Raw genomic sequence first — 21,305 nt, forward strand, 5'->3', positions numbered from 1 at the left:
GTCAGGCCCAAACCCGCGCGGGTTGGGCTGCGGCGTCACTCGCAGCCGTGTCCACGGGGGCTGCCGCTGCTCCGTATGCAGCTACCTTTCCCCCAGGCAACGACGCGGACAACCCCGGAGCTACGAGGTGGCACGGGGACGGTGAAGGTGCCTCCTCCTGCCACGCCGGGCAGCCGCAGCCCTGCTCCGCCGCCCTCCAAGTGCCCCCAGTTCGTGCACATCTGCAGTGAGATTCGGGGGACCCACAGCAACTTGCATCAATTCAGGAACCAACATTTAACTTTGGAAAAAAACCCACAATTGCTTATTATTAAATAAAACACAGAAATTGAGTTTGGGCACCTACCGAAAGAAAGGAAAGAGCGCTGTTTTGTAACGTACAGGTAGCATGTTTGGCGTGCACACGGAAAACCGATGACCAGAGGTTGACCAGACACGCAGGCCATGCAGATGTTTTATTAATTATTACTTGATTAATTGCATTAATTATTAAATGATTTATTTATTATTGCAATTTATTACTGTGCAAGAAGTTCTCATGTACTATTAAAATCATGATCATCACCGCAGTGATGGACAAGCCAAGGAGAGGGAGGGATGAACACACGAGGAGAGGATAAATGTGGCCGCTACCGACATGCACTTGTTGGTTCCAGGTTTTCTAGAAGACGATTTCATTAAGTGCCCGGTATTTCACGGCAGCAAGAGCGCAGAGGCATTCATCAAGCAGCGCACCTCGCCAGGTACTTCACGGCATTTTCAGAGGCTTCAGCTTCCCATTTCCCTCTTCCTGCCGGATCTGCGCAGCCCAGCTCGGGAGGGGAAGGATCCCGCCGAGACCCGGCCGGGCCGGGGCCCCGCGCCGCGCCAGCACGCCCTTCCCCTCCGCTCCCCCGCAGCGAGACGTCAATCTTGCGCGGAGGCAAAGCTGTTACTCATAAGTGCTCTGGGTGCACCGAATCCCACTTTATTGTCAGCAATCTTGTTACCGTCCGCAGTGATTTGTATCTTTCCACAATCTCTAAATCTTATTGCTCAACTCCAAACTCATCACAGATCAGTTTTGTCTTGCTTTGCTAGCGCTGATTTACGAGCTGCAACCGTATTCCTATTTAAACGCTGCCTGTGTGCTGACATTGATCGCAGGAGCGCTGCTCATAAATAACTGCATATTAAGGCTGGTCTCGCCGGGCAAACCAGCACTATTCCCACCTGCTCCACCGGGACGGTGGTTTCTGGCGGGCTTCTGGGTCCTGACGGGTCCCCAGGTCACCGGGGTAAAACTGCAACCAGCCTGAAATTGCTGAGCCTCAAGGACCGGGGCTTTCGGCAGCCTCTGCCTGCTCTGTTTCCCTCGACGCTCTTCTCGTTGCACGGGAGAGAAGACGAAGGTGCCGTCGCCCGGGACCGCAGATTTCGGCCACGCTCACACCAAGCCCTGCCCGCCTGCGACGTCCAGCTTTCCGCGGAGACGCCCAAGGACGAGATGCTGCTCGCGACCAAGCACGGACAACTACATCTGCCGTCCGCTTAGTGCCTCCCTGCCAACGCGACCGACGGCCCAAAGCCGATATTAAATGTAACGTGTGAACGTGCTCATGTGGAAAACCGTCATCCCGAAACCATGTTAATAACGCAGGGATTTAAAGAGCTGAGCAAAACATTCTTGCAACACAGGTACCAGCAGGGGAGGAGGGAAAACTGCATCTTTCAAATCATTAGTAAATAAAGAAAATGCACGCACGACACCAGCAACTCCATTTCCCTGCACTGAAAAGCAAAATAAATCCACAAAAAAAGACCTGACAATGCACAGTAACTGGCAGGAGGGTCTGGATTTGCATTTGGCCATGGAGAAAGAGTGTCCACTGCTTGGAGATGCCGGCTTTGTCCCAAGCTGGTCCTGCCAGCCCAGGGCTCGGCGTGAGCAGCGAGGGAGGGATCTGCGAGCCGCAGCCTTCGCACAGGCCCAGGGCTTTGGTTGGCAGGAAACTGCTCATTCCCACTTATCCTCCCAAACTACGTGTCAACCTTGGCAGCCACTTAGATGAGGGAAAAAACCCCGTGCGTAAATTAAGAATTAAAAACAGAGCTGAAACAAGCATTAATACCCACATCAAAGGCAGAGGCCAATTAGCTGGCACTTACCTTTCCCTACAAGAACACTAACGAAGGATGTGGGAAGTATTTTACGTCCTGAAATTTGTTCCCCAGCTTACACCTCTCGGTTACGGGACCTCGGTACACGTTACTGCTAATCACTTGAGACCTGTCTATAGCGGCAGGTGTGAGAGGGATTACAAATGAAAAGCCTTCGACGGAGATTTTATTTGGAAAAGCAAGAGTTCGATTAATAGCATAAGACTTCAGTAGTGACCTTTTCACCTTTTCCCTCCCCAAAACTGTATTCTCCTAAACCATGGATGGCCAAATCTAAGTCTGCAAGGCAAATTCAACCCACTCCTCCACGCGCGGCCCATGGCATTTGCTGCAAACGTGCCTCTCCTTGGATCCAAAGGGGACTTTGAACCCTGGAAACTTCCGTTTCGATGGGCTGAATCCAGTAGCAAAAATCAGGAGAGCAGCACCTAGACACGTCTTATCTACATTAAGACTTGAGCCCTGGGGAAGGCAACTCCTCTATTTATTGTCATTCATCTTTGAGATGTCTTGTCTATACAAGGTGCCCAAGCACTTGGGATTGAGCTGGTTTTCATCCCCTGGGCACGCAGACGAGTCGTGGCTATCGGCACACCGCAACCGCCACAGCCGAGGGGCCGGGACTGTCCCTCACCTGGCGTCCCTCGCAGTGACACGGCACCCGGAAACCTTAGCCGTGCTGAGAACGGCTCCCAAACGCACACACACAACGGATCCCAGGGGACACCAGCTCCAAGGGGGCCCACGAATGCTTGCTGGACCTGCGCATGGAGCTCGCAGAGCCGGTCGGCAAGCTCAAGACTGCTGCTGTCCCCGAGCTCTCCTGGACCTCCACCTTTGCCCCCTTACAGCTGCTTCTTGCAGGGTGAGCGGGACGTGCCAGCCCGCTGGGCTGGAAGCTCCCACCTCACAGCGGTCTCAGGCGAAGGGACTGCCCAAAAGCCTCATTCTGCGAAGGGAAGAGGACAGTGCACACCTACCATCCGGCTGCTATCAAAGGCAGCCCCAGCCTGGCAGTTGGTGGCTTATGGAAAAAGAAGGTGGGCTACCTTCTTGACCGCGGTTGGAATAAAATTCAGACACTATTCTGGCAGAAAATTAAGTCTTGAGGGTGATCTTATTAAGAAAAAAAAAGACAAATATAGGATGTACTCTAAAAGACATACATCTCTTCACTCCTTCTGACTAACAATCTCAGTATTAAAAAACCTGTTTTCATTGAAAGACGGAGAAGAGAACACAGATCCATCAAGGATGGGAGCACTCATATCCCCAAAACAGAAAAGTCTATCAGAAAACTCTGATACAGAGTCGGGATGAGAAAAACAAACTCAAAAGCCCATCTCCTGTGGTTGTACCTCATCAAACTAACAAATGAGAGAAATACTTTTGGGTCTGGAAGTTAAACCAGAATCACGAGTAGCAAGGACTGAAACTGGATACCATCTCCCAGCACTGCAGGCCAAAGTGAGAAGCATCTCTCATCACTGACCTAGAAGACCAGTGAAAAGGCACCTCATGGCAAACACCAACACTTGTCAAAGTATGAGAAGTCCTAAATATTTTGCATTACCAAGGCACCTGCCAAATGACAGGCGGGAAAGGAAATGGTCCGAGCTATTCCTGCCTGTGCGTTGCACGTGTAATCTTGCAGGAGCTGCTGCAGGGCCCTCAGAGTTCGTGTGTCCAGGAGGAAAGAACGCATCTGCTCTCCTGCATCTCTTCATGCATCAAAGACATGAGGAAAAGTGGCAATCATCACTGCAGAAATTAAAACACAGAAGTAGCACTGACATCCTGGATTAAATGAACAGAAGCTTTGAGAAGGAAAGGAGGAACGATTGAGTCCAAGTAAGTCTGCAATGATGCACTCACAAAAAAGAGCAATAAATGTTGATTCAATCTCAGCAACAGTCTCGGGGGGGCTTGGGGGTGTTTGTAGCTGCACACATTTGAGAAGGACTTCATGAATATACTCTACAGGCACTGCTGAAGCAAAAAACACTGTTGCCTTCGGTGGCTGGATGTACTCCCAGTGAGAGCAAACACATAAACAAGTACTTGAAGGAGAGGGAAAGTGTGTTTTTCAGGCTTAGGGCTGACATGTGGTTCTCCAGTTCCTGGTAATACCTGTTTTCCTCTAATTCCAGAAAAAACAAAATAAAATAAATCTATTTTACATGTTGATCTCCCTATTCTTATACTTTATACAGTGTATGCACTCTCAAATAGGCCTGAGTGTTTTCTCTCTGCACCGAACGATAACAGGTCCTGTGGAAAAAATGAGGTATGTGGAAAAATGATGCGCAACCTTTTGACAGTAATTATGATGCATATATATAGCCAAAAAAAAAGAGAGAATGTATGAGCTGTCTTTAACCTGGCGTTTCCTAGCTGTTAACATTATTCATATTACCCTGTACAGGGTCCCTCAGCCTATGGGTCTCGGGCAGCATGTTGTTTATGGGACCCTCCACTGGGACCTGCACCCCAAGAACACAAAAGATGAAACCAAAGGAGGATGCTGAGTGCCCAAGTGAGACCCGGGGACACTCGTAATGACGGCTGGTCTCACCCACAGCATCATCTCTCAGTGTCCAGAAGCAAAACACGCCTGTCCTAGAGAGCACGTCACCTACGGAGAGAGCAACGAAGACATTTGGTGGACACCAACAAATACGGCGGCAGAAAGAGCAGCAGAGCCCCTGCCAGCAAAGGCAGCGATAGCGGGAGCCACGGGTGTCAGGGTGCAACGCCGGGGCTCGGCCGGGAGGAAAGGAAGCGGTGGGAGGAGGCGGGGGTTTAGTTGCGCCTCTGCACACATGCGGCAAGCGAACCAGAACAGCCCGGGGGAGCACGGACAGATAACGGATGCTCTTGGGAACCGCTTCCAAGGCCGAATGAGAAGGTATCGCTGAGGGCAAAGCAATAAATCAGCCCCACAGCCTTCTCCAAAGACCGACGGCAAAGAGAGTACAAGAAGAAATGGGGCAAGGTCATAAACACTGGATTTAAGGCCACTCCTGTGGATTTTGAAGCTGCTAAAGTGGGTCTGTGTCGGGGCTTTTGGTTCAGTTCCTCTGCTCCCCAGCACGGGCAAGCGCGTTTTCAGCTTTGCTTGATAAGGAGATGGGGCTACGGAGGAGCAGGCGTGGGTCTAAAGCCGCATCCGAGTTTGTTGGCCGACGAAGAGGCAATGGTGCCCTGCGGAATTACAGCCTCATAAAAACCCTGGGAATGGACACGTTATACATCCTTTCCGAAAACCGCACCAAGGAGGATACAGATGATGGATTTCAACTTAGGGAAACAACCAAGGAAACCTCTGACCCAGCTCCTGAAATGTTTGGGAGCTGACTTAGATTTATTGGCACAAGTTTATCAAGTCTTGTATACAACAGTTCTGAGGTTTAATTTAACGAAACTGTAATATTTCCTGAAAAACCTTGAAGAGGCAAAGCTCTGGCCCTTGCATCAAAGATAGTTAAATAGAGGTACAGGAAGAAGTGACTGTAATAGCTTTTAATAGATATACAAAATACTCTCTCACCATCACTTCCCTTGTCCCAACGGTTTAACTGTTGTCAAATTTTCTACAATCATCATGACAGAGAAGAGTTTTAAAGGAAAACAGGATTGCTGAATCACTGAAAAAAATAGGTGGGAAGGGACCTCAGGAGGGGCCGAGTCCAAAGGTCTCCTCCAAGCAGGGTCATCTCCAAAGCCAGACCAGGTTGCTCAGGACCTTGTTCAGCTGAAGTCTGAAAATCCCCCATAATGGAGATTCCACCATCTCACTGGGCAACCGGTTCCAGATTTCAGCCACTCTCATGGGAAGGAGTTTCTTTCTTATATCCAGACAGAATTTCCACCATGGCAAATTTTGGACATTGCCCTTGCTCTGTCTCTCTGTGCCCCTGAGAAGACTCTGGCTCTGGTTTCTCCTCAGCCACTCTTCAGGTGATGGAAGACTTCAGCTGGGTCCCCCCTTTACCTCCTCTTGTGGCTACAAAACCCCAGCTCATATGGCATATGCTTTAGCACCCTAACCAGAAAGCTTTATAGACGTTGGACGTTAGGATAAATTTTTTCACTGGGAGGGTACCGGAGCACTGGAACAGGCCACCGGAGAGGTGGGAGATCTCCACCCTTGAGGTTTCCAACACTTGCCTAGATGAAGCCAGGACTGACTTGATCTAGTGCTGGCAACAGTGCTGCTCAAGGGGAAAGTTGGACTAAAGACCTCCAGAAGGCCCTACCACCCAATATTTCCGTAATTTTATGATCCTACAGATGTTTACTGAGAAATTTAAAAAATTGTTTTGCAAGTAATAGATATTTAATTTAATACTTTTTATTCAGTAACGTATTTCTGCGGATAGATTAAGATAAAAGGGATAGTGTATACGCATAAAAACAAAGCTCCGACATTACTTAGATAAGTGAGTTATATAAGTAAACATCTCATCATGCCCCAAATAAATTTATTCCAGAAGACATGGCAGAAACGGAGCAAAAGTGAGAATATGAACACATGGCCTACAATTCTCATTTTTTGTTCCGCATCTTTTCCATAGGAAATAAAGCAAGTCAGACTATGTCAAATGGCATCCAAGAAAAAACAGATCTTCATTAGAAAGTGAAATGGGAATGGGTTTTTCATCTGCATAACATACGCATCCAATTTCTAATTCAGCTGTACCCTGCTTCCTCTGCCTTTATTTAAGAAACACGAAATGGCTCTCGAGCCTGGCTTGCTCACGTCAAGCATCACGGGGCTAAAGCTGGAGAGCGTCTGTAATATTCACCCAAAGTAATTGGAGCTCTTTTTCATGCCGCAGCGGCTTTCTTTAAAACAAAAGCCCTCTCTTCTCTCCCAGGTGCTCTCCGCAGGCGGCGGCCACGAGAGGCCGGGATCCATGGCACGCTCGGCTCGCTCCGCCGCCTCCCCGGCTCGCTCGGCCCCCGCGGCCCCGGGAGCCCCGCTTCTGCCGACGGCACCGGCACCGGCACCGGCACCGGCACCACCGCGCTCGCCCGCGCGCGGGAACCGCCGCCGAGCCTATCCCGCGTGACGTGACCGCAAAAAACAGGGCAAAAACTTCCCTTTCTCCATGTGTCACCAAAAAGCTGGCAAGGAGGAAGCCAGACTGTCCTTTATGGGGATGCACAGGTCATCAGTCTAGCCGACATCATCTGTGTTTAAAATTTCACACGTAGACACAACCCGAAAGCGAGAGCGCCCTTGCATTCCTCTGCTCATTTTGGGTCCGGGCCAAGTCAATAAATAGCATGGAAGAGGCTGAAAACAACCAGCTGAGATGCTCTTTGCACGGAGGTTAATTTTGTTTAGAAAAGTCCTGTAATATTGGGGAAATTTATGAGTGCTGAGGAGTGTAAACATTTTACCGAGCAGGATAACACGGATGACGACGGGCAGGTTGGCCAGGCAGCCGTCCTCCGCCAAACAGCCCAGCAAACCAACAACCAAGAAACAGGGAAGTTTCTGACTTACGAGGGATAAACGACAGAGACACAGCAGATGTTGGGCAACATGGTTTTGCTGAAAACAGGCCTTGCCAAATGGGATTTGATTTCCGCCCTTGAGAAGATTATGAGTTTTATTGACAAGGGTAATTACGGAGAAGTAATATCCTTTATAAGGCATTTGATTTAATAACACGTGACGGTCTCAGGAAGAAGTTAGCGCTAGACAACACGGAGAAAGCACACGCTGCACGGGCGGAGAGATTTCACCGGCGGGAGCCGTTCGCCGGCACGGGCGGCTCTACGGGAACAGTACGATGGCATAAATTCAATATTTTTCTAAACGCCTGAGAACGAAGTATAAAATTGCATGAACTTTTGGAAGACAGGCAAAAAGACCGCGGGAAAGGTAACTGCGGCTGCCCAGGGCCCTCCGAGCACCGTGCGACCTCCAGCAGCCCCAGCTAACGCTGCCTCCTGACCCCGGGACTCAGGTGGTGGCACGGCCAAGCACGCAGCCTCTCCCCAGTCCTTTGGGTCCCTCCTGGGCTGCTGGGAGGAAGGAGCCTGCGCTGGGCTGGGAAGGTATCGGGCTAACGTGCTGTCTGGCTGGTCCAAGCGGGCAAGCCGGTGGTGACGTGCCATACCTGTCCCTCCGAGAACCAAGATAAACCTGCAAGACGAGCACGTTCCCTCCCAGGACATCCAGCCTGGTGTCACAACTCACGGACACCTTCGTACAAGGAGGTAGTGAACGGCAGCAGAGAAGTGATTTTTGCTGGATGGTGACTGAAGAGTTCCTCTGGGTTAATTTCTGCTAATTTCTGGACTTAATTTCTGCAAATCAGCATCCTATACACCCAACATCGCACTTCCCATTGACCCAGGTGTGAGTTGGGTTTGGTCTTCAAACAGCCACCCCACGACAACCGCGCGTATGCACCAGCTCCTCCGGCCTGACCACTTGCTTGCACAAGTCTCCCCACCTCGTTTTGCAGTTTTCTCCACTGCAATTCCCTGGAGCGAGAGCAAATCTGTTGTGAATATTCACGTGCATGCGCACATGCCCCGGAGCGGGCCAGAAGCTCCTCTTCCAGCTTGGGTCTATCACAGCACGCAACCATTACCACTCAGCTAACAAAAATAAACTCTGGTTATTGCAATTTCAGGTACTTTCTTCTGTAGTCAAGAATTATGAAAACTCTTGTTTTAAAAGGCGAGGTGCTGAGAAAGGACATTATTTGCTGACAAAGGCCTACTTTGGTCTCAAATGAACAGAATCATAGAAAAACAGAGTTGGAAGAAATCACCTAACCCACCCCTTTACACCGCAGCTGGCCCAGCTCTTCGTAATCCCTTCCTGACACATGTTTATCCAACATGCTCTTAAAACCCTCTTCATTAAGATTTTCCTAAAGTCTAAATGAAATTCCTAAATGAAATTTGCAGTAATTGAAGCCTGCTGCATGGCCCAGCCCTGGTGGATACGGACAGGAGTTCTTCCCTTTCTCTTTCCAGTTATCTTCTACTTATTTGAAGGCTTCTAAAATCCACTCCCAGTCCTCTCCTCTCTGGAGCAAACAGCCCTGGTCCTTCAGGGTCTGATGAGTCAGAGGCTTAGAAAACACGAGCTTTCTCCCCAAGCGGCTCTGGACTTTCTCCCCCTTTTTGGGAGCCCGTTGCCCCGCACGGGACACCCAGCCACAGGCCAGCGGAGCAGGGGGCTGCGCTTGTGCGTCTTCGAGAGAGCCCCAAAGTAACGTCTGCCTGGTTTTAATGCCATGACAACGTTGGCTCGTGTTTGTTTCGTGATCCAGCACAGCCCCGGGCGCTTCTCTGCAGAAGCTATCCTTCCAGCTGCTCTACGTTTTATATTTCTTTAGTTGATTTTCCTACAGAAATATGTGCAACAACCTGTCCTTATGGAGAAAAATCAACTACATTTTTTTTTTACCTTCCAGATATTGTTGCAATTTCTGAGGATAATTCTGAACTCTCATCCCGTTCTCCAGAGCCCTGGCAATCCCCTTCCACCTGATGTCATAAGCTAACCAAGTCCCTTGTAGGAAGACCGAATAGTAATTAATTCAAGGCAGAAAGAATGAACGATGGAGTTCACGTCATACATCTTTCTGCTTTAACAGGAAGCCCTTGACACCGATCTTGGAGCACTCTTTTCCAACAAAAAGTTTTAACTGCTTGACATTGGATTCCCATAGACCACGCTGCTCGCTTAACAGAGAGAAAATAAGCGTTTGCCGTAGAGCAGGCCTGCACGAATATAAATGAGAAATACAAGCGCTATGCCTGAAGTTAGCTTTCTTCTAATACAAATTTATTTTAATGGCTTTAACTTGTGATAAAAACTGAAATTGTATTAAGTCAGTTTGATATAAGGTCTTGTCCTTACAGCTTTTCACAAAGAAATCGGATGTATAGCAGAAAAACAACCAGGCCAGCACGGCCGCAGGTTGCATATACTGAATTTCATGTTACCGGGAGAGCATGGACGCTCTCCTCCCCGTTATTTGTTTTCTGTCCTGCAGACAGGGCACGGGCAATCAAAGCATCATCTCCCAGGCAAAACCGAAGTGCACGGCTCTCTTATTTGACGGCAGCATCGGGACGGGTTGGGTTCAAATGGAGGATTTGCAGGAGCAACGTTGCATCCCAGCAGCAGGACCGCAGTCACCTGAGCTACAACTCCCCTTCAACGCGTTTCACCGACATTTATTTCTGTACCGTCATTTATGGTTTTCCTCCTCACTAGTACTTTTAAAATTATTTATGTTAACCAGAAATGTAGAAAAAAGCCTCCTTTCCGTGCCACAAGGGAAACTATCGCTGCTTTTGCCTAAAGAATTTCAGCTAGACGGAAGCGTGCGCTAAAAATAATTCACGCTCCCCTTCGCAAATATTCTTTTAAGAAAACAGCTAAAACAGCAAATAAGGTCGGTAAATTCGGAGCCCCTACCAATCAGTCTTGTTAACCTTATTGTTGCACGAAAATTAAATTTGATGGTCCTCTGTGGCACATTAGCCGGGGCTATCTGCTCCCATCGGCCTGACGCTTCCTGCCTCCCTTCCACGCACTGCAGCAAAACCTACAGGAATAACCACATAAAGGAATACATAAAAAGCTTATTACTTCAGTAGGCTAATAACCTTTCTGAAGCGTTAATAAAATCCCCCAACTAAAACCTAAAGCAGGGCTGTTTTCATGGCAACGCGGTGGAAGAGGCGCTCTCGCCGCGCGCGGCCGGCTCCCCAGCGCATGGACGGCAGCCAGGTAGCAGATGGCTCGTGTGGACAATTACCTCCATTCTGCGGCAGCGTGTTTAAATAAAACACACGCCGTCCTCTTCATTACGGGTTTTCAGAACCACTGCTCACATATTGCTCAGGAAAACAGCGTGAGAAAAGCGCTCTGCGCACGCAGCGCCGGGTCCCGGCCAACGTGTATTCTGGCATCCTGACAGAGACGTAGCTATAGATATACATACAAAAATACATATATATAAATAAATATAAACAGAGAGAGCTCGTGCGGGTGTGGGTGGGAGATCGCACTGCAAACACACAAGCACGAACCTCCGGACCGACGCTGCTCTGCTTTGCATCCCTGTGGGCACCGGGCTTCTCTGCAAGGCACAGCTGTCTCATCAAACGGCGGCGTGAAAAGACCCGACAAGAGGCGACGGGATTATTAGGCAGCGCGTTGTCTGCCACGTCGCGGGTTTGGATTTAATTGTTGGAAAATCGCACCATTAAATTGGATGCACGAGGCCGTGGGGGGCTGCGAGACGGGGAATCGGGGAGCAGGGCCGCGGCGTGCCGGAGCGGCGCGCGGGGTGGGAGAGCATCTCCCCCTCTCCGGCCAGCACCCACCGCACGGGACACCCCGGGTCCAGCGGGGCCTCGGGGGAGCTGAGCAATTAACCCCCCCGCAGCAGGGCAGGATTCGTCCCCTCCTTCTGCCAGACTGGTAGAGATCCAGGCTCAGCAGTATTTCCACCGCTCTCCTGGCAACTTGATTATATTACTCAGCTCTTTTCACGATTCGCTTTCTCAGCTTCAGCTCTAACGCGCTGATAACCCATTATTTTAGGACAATTATTTCATGTGCATTTGCTGCTCTGGATACGGGACGTGGGTGTTTGCAAAGCATTGACCCTTCCACGTCGGGATGCTGCCGGGGACCGCGGTGGCATCCCTCCCGCCCGCGTCCCCTCCGCGCACGCCGGCAGGGGAGCGAGTTCACAGGGCCAACGGGGACAATCCTCGCTGAACCGTGACACGGGACGGGGGGGGGGGACGGAAAGCTCCACGTGACTTCTCCATCGGCCAGATTTAGAAAAATCCACGTGTTCCAGGGGTTACCGCTACGAAACCAAAGCTCTCCTTTATTGGTAAAAATAAACGAGATGATGTGCGAGGTTCCTGCCTCCGAAAGGGTGACGTCCACCCAGGGTGGACCTTCCTGCTGCGAGTCGGCCCCGAGCCCGGCTGCGGAGCTGAGACCCCAGACGAAACAGGTCTGCTGCTACCCCCAGGTCTGCTGGATATCAGATAGCGGTTTGAACTCCCTCGCTCATGAAATATTGTTTGTTTTCATTCCTTCCTATCCCCCCAGCTGGGGGGTGCAGAGCAGGGATCAGGAAACAATAAAAGCCCGGTCACCGCAGAGAATGCCTTCTTTCTCCTAGCTCCTTTCAAAGACGGACATTTTTGCTTTCATCCACCATTTGCACAGGCACGGGACATGTGCTGGCTCCCCTTCCAGCAGGGCCTCACGCGGGGATGCCGAAACTGCGCTCAAGATGCGGCAGACTGTTCCCCTCGCCGACAGCTAGTATTTCCTCAAATCCCGCTCAATTTGCTCTCTCGTTTGCCGCCGTTCCCAGGGCTCTTCTGCTTTCGATTCCCACACGATGCCCTGGCCGACTTGTGTTACAGCACGCTAAAAGCAAGTGTTATCTCTCAAAATTATGAGAGTTTTGTTTCCCGGCTTCTCAATTGAGACAAGTACCGTTTTTGATATTTCTTGGGCAGGGTATAGCAACGATCCCGACAGAAGCCAGCTAGATACCTGGACAAGCAAAGAGCATCGGCAGTGAGCACCAGAACTAAGGGGTCTCTGATCAGATCCAGCTTTTAAAGCCATGCATTAATTCTTCCTCGGTAATAAGACTATAAAGCTAAAAAGACGGTGCACAAACAAGTTTACGCATGAGCTTCTAAGCAGGCAAGGACCTGCGACTTTGCAAGAAAGTTGGACACAGACCATAGTTCTGTCTAAGAACATGATAGATATCGACAACAAAGAAGTAATTTTGATGAGCTATGTTCCCTTTTCACAGATCAGAAAGAAGTTTCCAACGCTTGCAACTTCAGGTGGCCATTTTAGACAAAAAGATACACATCTAGAAGCATCAGCTGAAACACTGCACAACATGCGGAGAATGAAGACTTTTTGGCTAGCCTGATACGACAACTATTGCCAAAGACACGACAAAGAGAAGGATAAGGGAACTGCAAGTGTGAGATACTGAAAAGACGGATTGTCAATTTTTGACCGAGAGACAGAAGCGTGAAATCTTGGAGTCAGAAGACGGAGCTACTACACGACGCTCAGCAAACGGAGAGCTATCAAGGAAGGTGCCCGAGGCAGAACGCAACAGCAGAGCGCCGGAGACACACCTGATATCTGGATTTGTTCTCTGCAATGCTTGCCAGCACAGGTCAGCTAGCAAGGCAGACTGCAGCTTGTGATTATATCCCTCCACAAAGGCGAGAAGAAAATGGGCTCTGCTGAAAGGCAACCTACAGCCTGGAGGATACAAGTGGAATTCCTCAAGGATTCATCTTCTTTAATATTCTAATTACGTGCACGAAAATAACTGCACTCTAATGAAACTTCCTGATGACATAAAGGTTAGGATGAATCATTAAATACACAGGAAGATCAAAATATTGTACATGAAGAACGGGATGAACTTGAAGATTAGAACAATAGAAATGGCATGAAATATAGTCATGCAAAATAGGAGGTTATAAACTTAATAGGCAAGAATTTCTAATTCCTGCTACAAGGTGGGAGCCAATCAATCAACGTCAACCGGAGAAGAGAAGACCTGGGCATACTGCACGATCACGGTGTAAGTGCTCGTTCCCAGTGCAGTCACCTAAGTAGCCCCAGGATACACTGTCAAGGTATTACCATTAATATTCCCTTATCTCTATTCTAACACACAAAATGCAGAGGAGACACTTTGCAAATACTATGTACAATTCTGGTTATTCAGGTTTCAGAAAGATGAATTCAAAACGGAGAAGGGGGGAGAGAGAAAAGCTCTCTGCTTTCCATCTTAGCAAAAGTCACTTTTAATCAGAAGTAAAAGTATTACTTATTACTGCTACCTAAGGACAATAGCGTTGTGAAAATCGAGATATAAAAATTTTACAAGTTCCTTGTGTGCCCAAACGAGAAGCACAAGAATTAGAAATCTCGGATAACAGGACAATAGAGACAACTCACAGTATGGCCACAGCGTTCACAGAGAATCTGCATGCCTGGAATGCTAAAATCCAACTTTTTCCCATTTAGGAGAATTAAAGAATGTAAAGAAAGAAAAGATGTGTGGGGGTGGTAGCACATCTTCTTAAACACTTTTTCTTTAGATATATTGCTAACTCAAAACTCCAGGATCTTGAATGCACAGGGATCAGTGAGCTAACTGACATAGGCGAAGAGTGTTCATGCAATTAAGTATCACAGCAAACTAGAGAGCAGCAAGAGCTATTTTTTAAGCACTTCCTTGCAAAGCACAGAAGAGAAGTTGTTTGGTTTTGGAGGATTTAACTTTGAGATGGGTCCGCAAGAGTTCCACGAGGAACCCCGTTAGTATTTACAAAGGTTAGAAATTACAATTTTCTTCTACAAAGAGCACTGTAACCAACACAGAATAACTATTTTGGACTTCACCAAGGTGAACAATGATGAAATAATTGATGCTGTGGAAACTGGTAGTTGTTCTGGGACCAGAATTTTATGACTTGATTACAGCACAGTATTACCATACAGTATTTCACACTATTCTCTGAAGATATTTACTTTTAAAGGCAGCGGGCCGGATAACTTCAATCTAAGAGTCCCTAAAGAGTTGCCGGAAGAGTTTTTTGGCCTAGAGATATCTCTTCTTAATAAATCCTAAAGTAAAGGGAAATTCTGCATATTAACATTTTCCCCAGACAATATTAAAAATGAAAAGCACAGTGACTGGGTAACTAAACTAGTTAGCCTAATGTTAAAACCACGAAAAGTAATAGAAAAGCAGATGACAGATTATGTTAATAAAAATTAAAGAAATATAACTAATGATGATTAGCGGGATCTTTTAGTGGGCTGCTGCGGCAAAGAGAAGTGAAGGCGATAAGAAAATAGGGTGCCAATGGCAGAAGTATTGGAATACCTGAGCAAAATAATTCTGGATACTACATTGTAAAACAGAGACTGAGAAGGAGAAGGTGCTCAAAGAATCCCCCACAAAAAAACAGGCGTTATTTAAAGATTGGAACAAGTGACTGCCAGTGATAGACTCAAGGACCTCTACCTGCTTAGCTTATCCAAAAGAAAATGAACAGATGACTTTTTCTAAATAAGTAGGTAAAGAATCCCAGAACGGTTGAGGTGGAAAGGCACCTCTGGAGATCACCTAGTCCAACGCCCCTGCTCAAGCAGGGCCACCTGGAGCAGGTTGCCCAGAACCCGGTCCAGGTGGCTTTTAAATTTCTCAAAATATGTACATTCACAGGATGAAAATATTGGATATCAGGGATGTTCAATCTAGCAAAGAAAGGTAAAATCAAAACCAGCTGGAAGCTGAAGCCAGGTACACACAACCTGGAATTGAGACAACACATTTTTCAACAACGTGTGGATGAACCACTGGGACAACTTTCAATGCAAAATAATCGATTCTGTGTTTCATCATGTTTTCACACTAATATTAGAGCCATTACTGGCTAAACAAATTAGCATAAGATGGAGCCCTAAATGGTTTCAACCTGGAATAACTCAGTGAAGCGCAATGGCCTATGGTATGAAGGATGTCAGACTAGCTCGTCTAGTGCTCACTTGCCTTAAGGCTTCAGGACTCCACGGTCTATGGAGACTAGTTTCCATGATGGGCATCCATGTTCTTAGGCCAAAGACTGAACTGAAATAAGGGAGGCTAAAAGTCTCCATGCCAATTTGACAAGGAAGCCAAGGGATAAGTGCATGAACACTTCCCTCAAGAACATTTTTGTGTAATACAGCCAGAGAGCTAAAGGTATTTCGGATGGAAATCTGAGGGCCTTGAGCGCACCAACAAGCTAGGCAACATCTGCCACCTCCCCAAAGGTTTGGCCACACGTGCTCAAGGCCGGCTCCGACATGGTGCGGCCACGTAACACGGGATGAGGCTGCTGGGAAAGTGGACTGTGGGCAGGTGGTTACTCATCGTGGTGAGCGTAGGCTTGGAAATGCGAGAGCTTAACACACGGGCAGACTCTGATCTTACACATATTGTATGTCACATACTGTCACCTAGCAAACGGCACACCGTCTCATCCTTACAAACTGGGATGTAATACGCGAACATAAAGAGCACCGTGAAATTGGTATGTGCAACATAATTTTAACATTTCTAAATATCCAAGGAGCTCTGCTACGCAAATTTAAATGTCTTCTGAACATAAAAGTATTCACTGAAAAGCGAATTGCCTAGCTTGGGGGATTTTTTAAACAAAAAATGTTTTCTACAGCTAGACAACACAAACTTGGAGGAATGTATAAATAACAGTTGTAAGGGAACAGGACTCTTCCCAAAGACTTGAAACACTTCAGTCATTTAAAAAAGGATGCTTTGATGAAAAAACACCTCCTTTATGGAAAAAACACATGACAAAAAATGCATTAACAGAATATTGTTATTTTCAAAAGAGAGAACAGTTTCCTACAGTACCATGTAATTACTGAAAAATCTGATTTTTCTGAGCTTGCTCTGTTATTCAATAAAGTCTGGAGAAAGCCAGCCAGAAAGTCAAACTCTCGAGTCAAAATTTTCTTTTAGATCCAACACCTAAATTTGCTTCATGATTTGGATAATTTATCTGACCAGTTCTGACAAGAGCATGAGATACTCCATATTTTAGAGCAATACATCTTTTAAGGAAGACATGCTCCTCTCGATGCATGCTAGGTGCACAGCTGGAAGAACGCTGTTCTATCTGGGCTATTTATTTTACTGCACCATTTGCCATAATTTCAGCATAGCCTGGCCTTGTCTTCTCAAAGGTTTTTTCCAGGAGTCAGTATTTGCTTGCAGCCCCTAGTAAGGAATCTCCCCTGCGAAAGATGTAATTGGAAATCAGCTTTCATGCCATGATGAGGAATGATCTGGGCATAAGATATTTCCTAGGATGTTCCAGTGCTTAGAGATTAAGCTTTATCCACGAGGAAATCTGGTATCCCTATCGCTGAGCTGAAAAGGTGTGTCCCCAGGGCACTCACTACACGGTAACACTACGCTCATCTAATGAATGAACATGCCAGACTGGAAGAAGTCTAAAGCTGGGCTCCTACCTCCCTGGCATACTGCTCCTGCCCATCATCACCGCAGGAGTCACCAGCCAACCTAACCGAGCGGGAGTCAGCCGTGTGCCATCGCAGCAAAGGCCAACTGTGCCCTGGGGAGCGTTAGCAAAAGCAGAGCCAGCAAAGCGAGGGCAAGGATCCTCCTTCCCCGTTCACACGTGCGTCCAGAGCGACCTGCTCCAGCGAGAACTGCTCCGAGCAGGACGTCGGACTAGAGACGTCCAGAGGTCCCTCCCAACCTACACCATTCTCCAAGGCACACAACACAAATCACCTGGCACAAATCCACAGAGCCAGTTCACGAGCGAGCAAGGACCACGAGCAACTTGCAACAGGGATCTCCATGGGCCAGGAGGATTATGTAACCGCTGCAAGTCACGGAGCACAACCTCTCCTAATGGGACCCCATGGTGACAACCGCGTGAAGGAGAAGAGCATTAATTCTGATTCCAAATTGAGCCCTGGAGCCTTTACTGATGTGTGCAAACAAAAAAAGGTACAGAACAGTCCCAGGGGAAGCCTGGTGTGGGGTGGTGATGGAAACAATTACTAATTGGGTTTGAGAATTTGCTTTACTAGGACATTCAGGCAAGGAAGCTAATGCCACTGCTTCAGATTGTGGAAAAGGAGAAAACCCTGGGTGTATTTACAAGCTCATTCATCTGATGTTTAAATCTGTGACCGTAGTGTCAGAGAGGAAGTGTAAAAGCAGCAGAGTGCTCAAGGTTTCTGCAGGACCTTAAAAGGTGTGGCTCGAGGCTTGAATTTGTTGGCAAACAGGGAGAGGAAGCCAATGAAGACAGAATGTGGGCGAGGACAGAAAACTCGGGAAAATATTTAAATTCTTCATGGCTTCCGTCACTTCCTGGAACACTTTCCCAATATCTTATGCAGTCCTTAAGGACCCCAGAGACCGTGCTTGGGAAGCTCTGTGCTGGTGCGACAAGCACTGCCGGCACAGGTATCGCTGCACCTAACCTGGTGCCAAAATAACACAGCCTGGTGTGGTGCCACGCGCATGGCCGAAACAGGCACGGTAAGTTAGACACACGCGCTGCAGCCACACATACATGTTCCAGCGTTGGCCCCGAAACGCAGGTACTGGGGCCAGCACTAGCGCAGAGCACATGAAAGCCAGCGCAACATGCTGCTTGCAGTGCAGAAACCAAGAGCTGCCTGGAATGTGAAAAAATAATGCATTATTCACGAGAGAGATCAGCACTCGTTTTGAAATCAAGTGTTGACAAAATGCCGAAGACTTTCCAGGAGTTGAATTAAGAAGGTTACTATGCCTACTTGTGTTCAGAAGTTAAGACGTGAATCCCCTTCGGCTAGCTGTCCCTAGCAGAGTCTGTAACCAGCCCCCAAGTCTTGTCTTCTCTAGCTTCACATGAAGCTTTATGCAAGCAAAACCGTAAGAAATTAGCAGTGACTCGTGACCAGCCACAGAATTTCCACGCTGCTCCCCGTAAGCAAAAGCAAGCCGTCAGGATAGGGTCTGGGGACTATTTCCAGCGAGCCCCTGAACGGGGACCGAGGAAACCACAGCCTGCCTTCGGCGTTCCCAAGAACGCCGCACAATGTTTGGCTTTTTCATCCACTCTTCCTTTGAAAAACCTTTATGTGCCTGCCCGAAAATCAAGGGAGAGACGAAAACCACTCGTCAATGGACTAAGAATAGCTGCTACGGTGAGAGCTGGGGAGGCAGGGCTTTTTGCAAAGTCCAGTTTCGCTCGGGGAGGCCAATCTCCTGCGGTCACGCTGGAGTCAAGAGTGGGACGGACAGAATAACACAAAGTTATTCAGAGCAGGAGCCTAATTCGGCCTCTCTGACTTGCTCTTGGAGGACTACTGATTACAGGCAGAGTCACGAAAACCGGCTTCACAAGCTAAACTTAGCTGTTGTGAACGTCCCCCGTGCTCCTAAAGAAGTGCTGGCATCACTAACGTCAGAAATGTGAACGCTCCCAGATCCGCAGTCTCTGGCGGTTTCAATATTTACGCTGACCCGTGCCTGAAGTCACATGCTGACCTTTCGCTGCATCTTTTCACCCTCGGCTTCTCTCAGTCTAAAGATCTAAATCTTTAGAAAGTCACACTCCCAGTCCAATTTTCACTTTTGAAAACTAACACAGATTGCAAAATACTATTCCTCTCTCCCGGTTAAAACGAACTAGTCACGCTGATGGATGCTCTTACCCAACGAGAACGTGCTGAGGATCGACCTGCATTTCTCCGAGATTTGGACGGGAAATGGGCTGCGCTGAGACCAAACGACGAATTTGACACGGGAAAATGAAAGCCCTAGAAGTCGTCACACGCTTAGTGCCAGGCTTGAGCTCCTTGTTCTGCAGCTGCTCAGATGGTTTAAGCACCCCGCGCACACCCCCAGCCCCGGTCCGGCGTGAGGACCACGGGGCTACTCCAAACCCTCTCCGACGGCACGTGAAAGGGCCCGCGCATCGCACCGCCGAGGAGCTACCTCCTCAAAGACAAGTGTTAAATGTGGATCTTTAACTCTCACAAACATCAGAAAACCTCTCTGGCCGTGAGCGCTCTCGGAAAACATGACTTCTGTGAAGAGAGCGTCTTTGAGAGAAACGGTACTCCATGTTCCCTAGAGCTTCCGAGCCTGCAAAACCTCCCTCTCTTTTTCTGGCATGGAAAACTGTCTCTCGAGAGGAAAATTTGCTCTTATGCTACTCTGTAATTTCCCCCTTACCGAAAAGTTAAAACGCAAGTCTATAAATAGCCATCCAAATCCACGTCCCGCAGCACAACTTGCCGGGACGCCAGCAGAACGGAGTAGCATGTACGAAACAGAGACGCACGCGCGGGCGATACGAGCGGCAGCGGCACGCGGCATCGTCGGACCTCGTCGGGCTTAAAACCCCCGGGTTCAGCTCCTGCAACGCGGCACCGGAGCCAACGCCGCCGGCATCGCTCCTCAAGCGAGAGAGCCCTTGAGTGTCTGGTCTTCTGCTCAAAGCGGGTTTAGTTTGCTCAGTGCTAGTGAGGTGTATCTACACCCGATACACAAAGCCAAAGTATTAAAAGGAAAGAAGATTAATTACGAAGAAGATACACCTTTCACTGACCAAAGAGTAGCATAATAAATACCTTCTTAACAACGAAACGGAAATGCATATTTTACACTCAAGTCAACAAGCTCAAAACTAATCCTTGAATTAAAAAAATACAGTTTGATTTCTCTATCTATATGTTTTCTCTGAAAAACTGTAAAGCGGAAAACACTGGTTAAAATAGATTAAAAAATAAATAAAGTATTTAATGAGAACAAAACAATACAATGAGGAATACAGTTTAATGAAAGCATACCTCATTGTTAATGTAAAATTATCAACATAAATTTCTGTGGAAACAGATCAAGAAGGAATTTTTTACTTCATTTCAGGAAGACTGTGATTAGAAAAAAATATTTATTTTGGGCTTGAGAAAAATTGCTTTACTATGATGAAATTTGTAATTTTGGGGGTAAATATAGCTATGCATTTGTAGAAAATGGAAGACTGAAAGTATCCTCAACTAGTCATTTCCCTACTTCTTGAAGCCCTGGCTTTGTAGATGTTCATAGGTAGGTAGCAACCAGTTTCTTAGCAACTATCACTACTATTCCGAAGTTTACTACCTATGCAATTTCCAAGGATTTGTCATCCTTTTTAAATGTACTTGGCTCTTAAAAAAACAAAAACAAAACACAGGCAGCTGAGCTGTCTGTAAGGATCATAGTCCAAGGAGTCTATAAATACCTTGCAAATGAATAACCTGATCCATCCGAGCAGTGAGATCACCTCTGTGTGCACTTACTCCTCAGCATGTGCCTCCACAGGCAACGGCCTACGCAAAGACCAGGGAAGGAGGAGAGGAGATAGGAAAGAGCACGACAGTAAAACAGCCTGGCTGTTTAACGCCGAAGGCTCCAGGATGAATCCGATCCATCCTCCTCCCCGCCGCCCAGCCACGTCAGTGATGCACGTGGGCTCGTGAGATGCAGGTA

At 47.8% G+C, this 21,305-nt stretch overlaps 2 protein-coding genes across 9 annotated transcripts in view; one reads left to right on the forward strand and one right to left on the reverse strand.

Annotated features, from left to right (window-relative positions):
- Positions 1 to 21,305, forward strand: part of HADHB (hydroxyacyl-CoA dehydrogenase trifunctional multienzyme complex subunit beta) — a 644,785-nt gene that overhangs the window by 165,286 nt on the left and 458,194 nt on the right. The window lies entirely within an intron of this gene.
- The window catches only part of DTNB (dystrobrevin beta), a 211,304-nt gene that overhangs the window by 19,147 nt on the left and 170,852 nt on the right, over positions 1 to 21,305 (reverse strand). The gene's annotated exons all lie outside the window — the stretch shown is intronic.

This window comes from Dromaius novaehollandiae, chromosome 3 (genome assembly GCF_036370855.1).
Source record: "Dromaius novaehollandiae isolate bDroNov1 chromosome 3, bDroNov1.hap1, whole genome shotgun sequence".
NCBI classification, from domain to species: Eukaryota; Metazoa; Chordata; class Aves; order Casuariiformes; family Dromaiidae; genus Dromaius; species Dromaius novaehollandiae.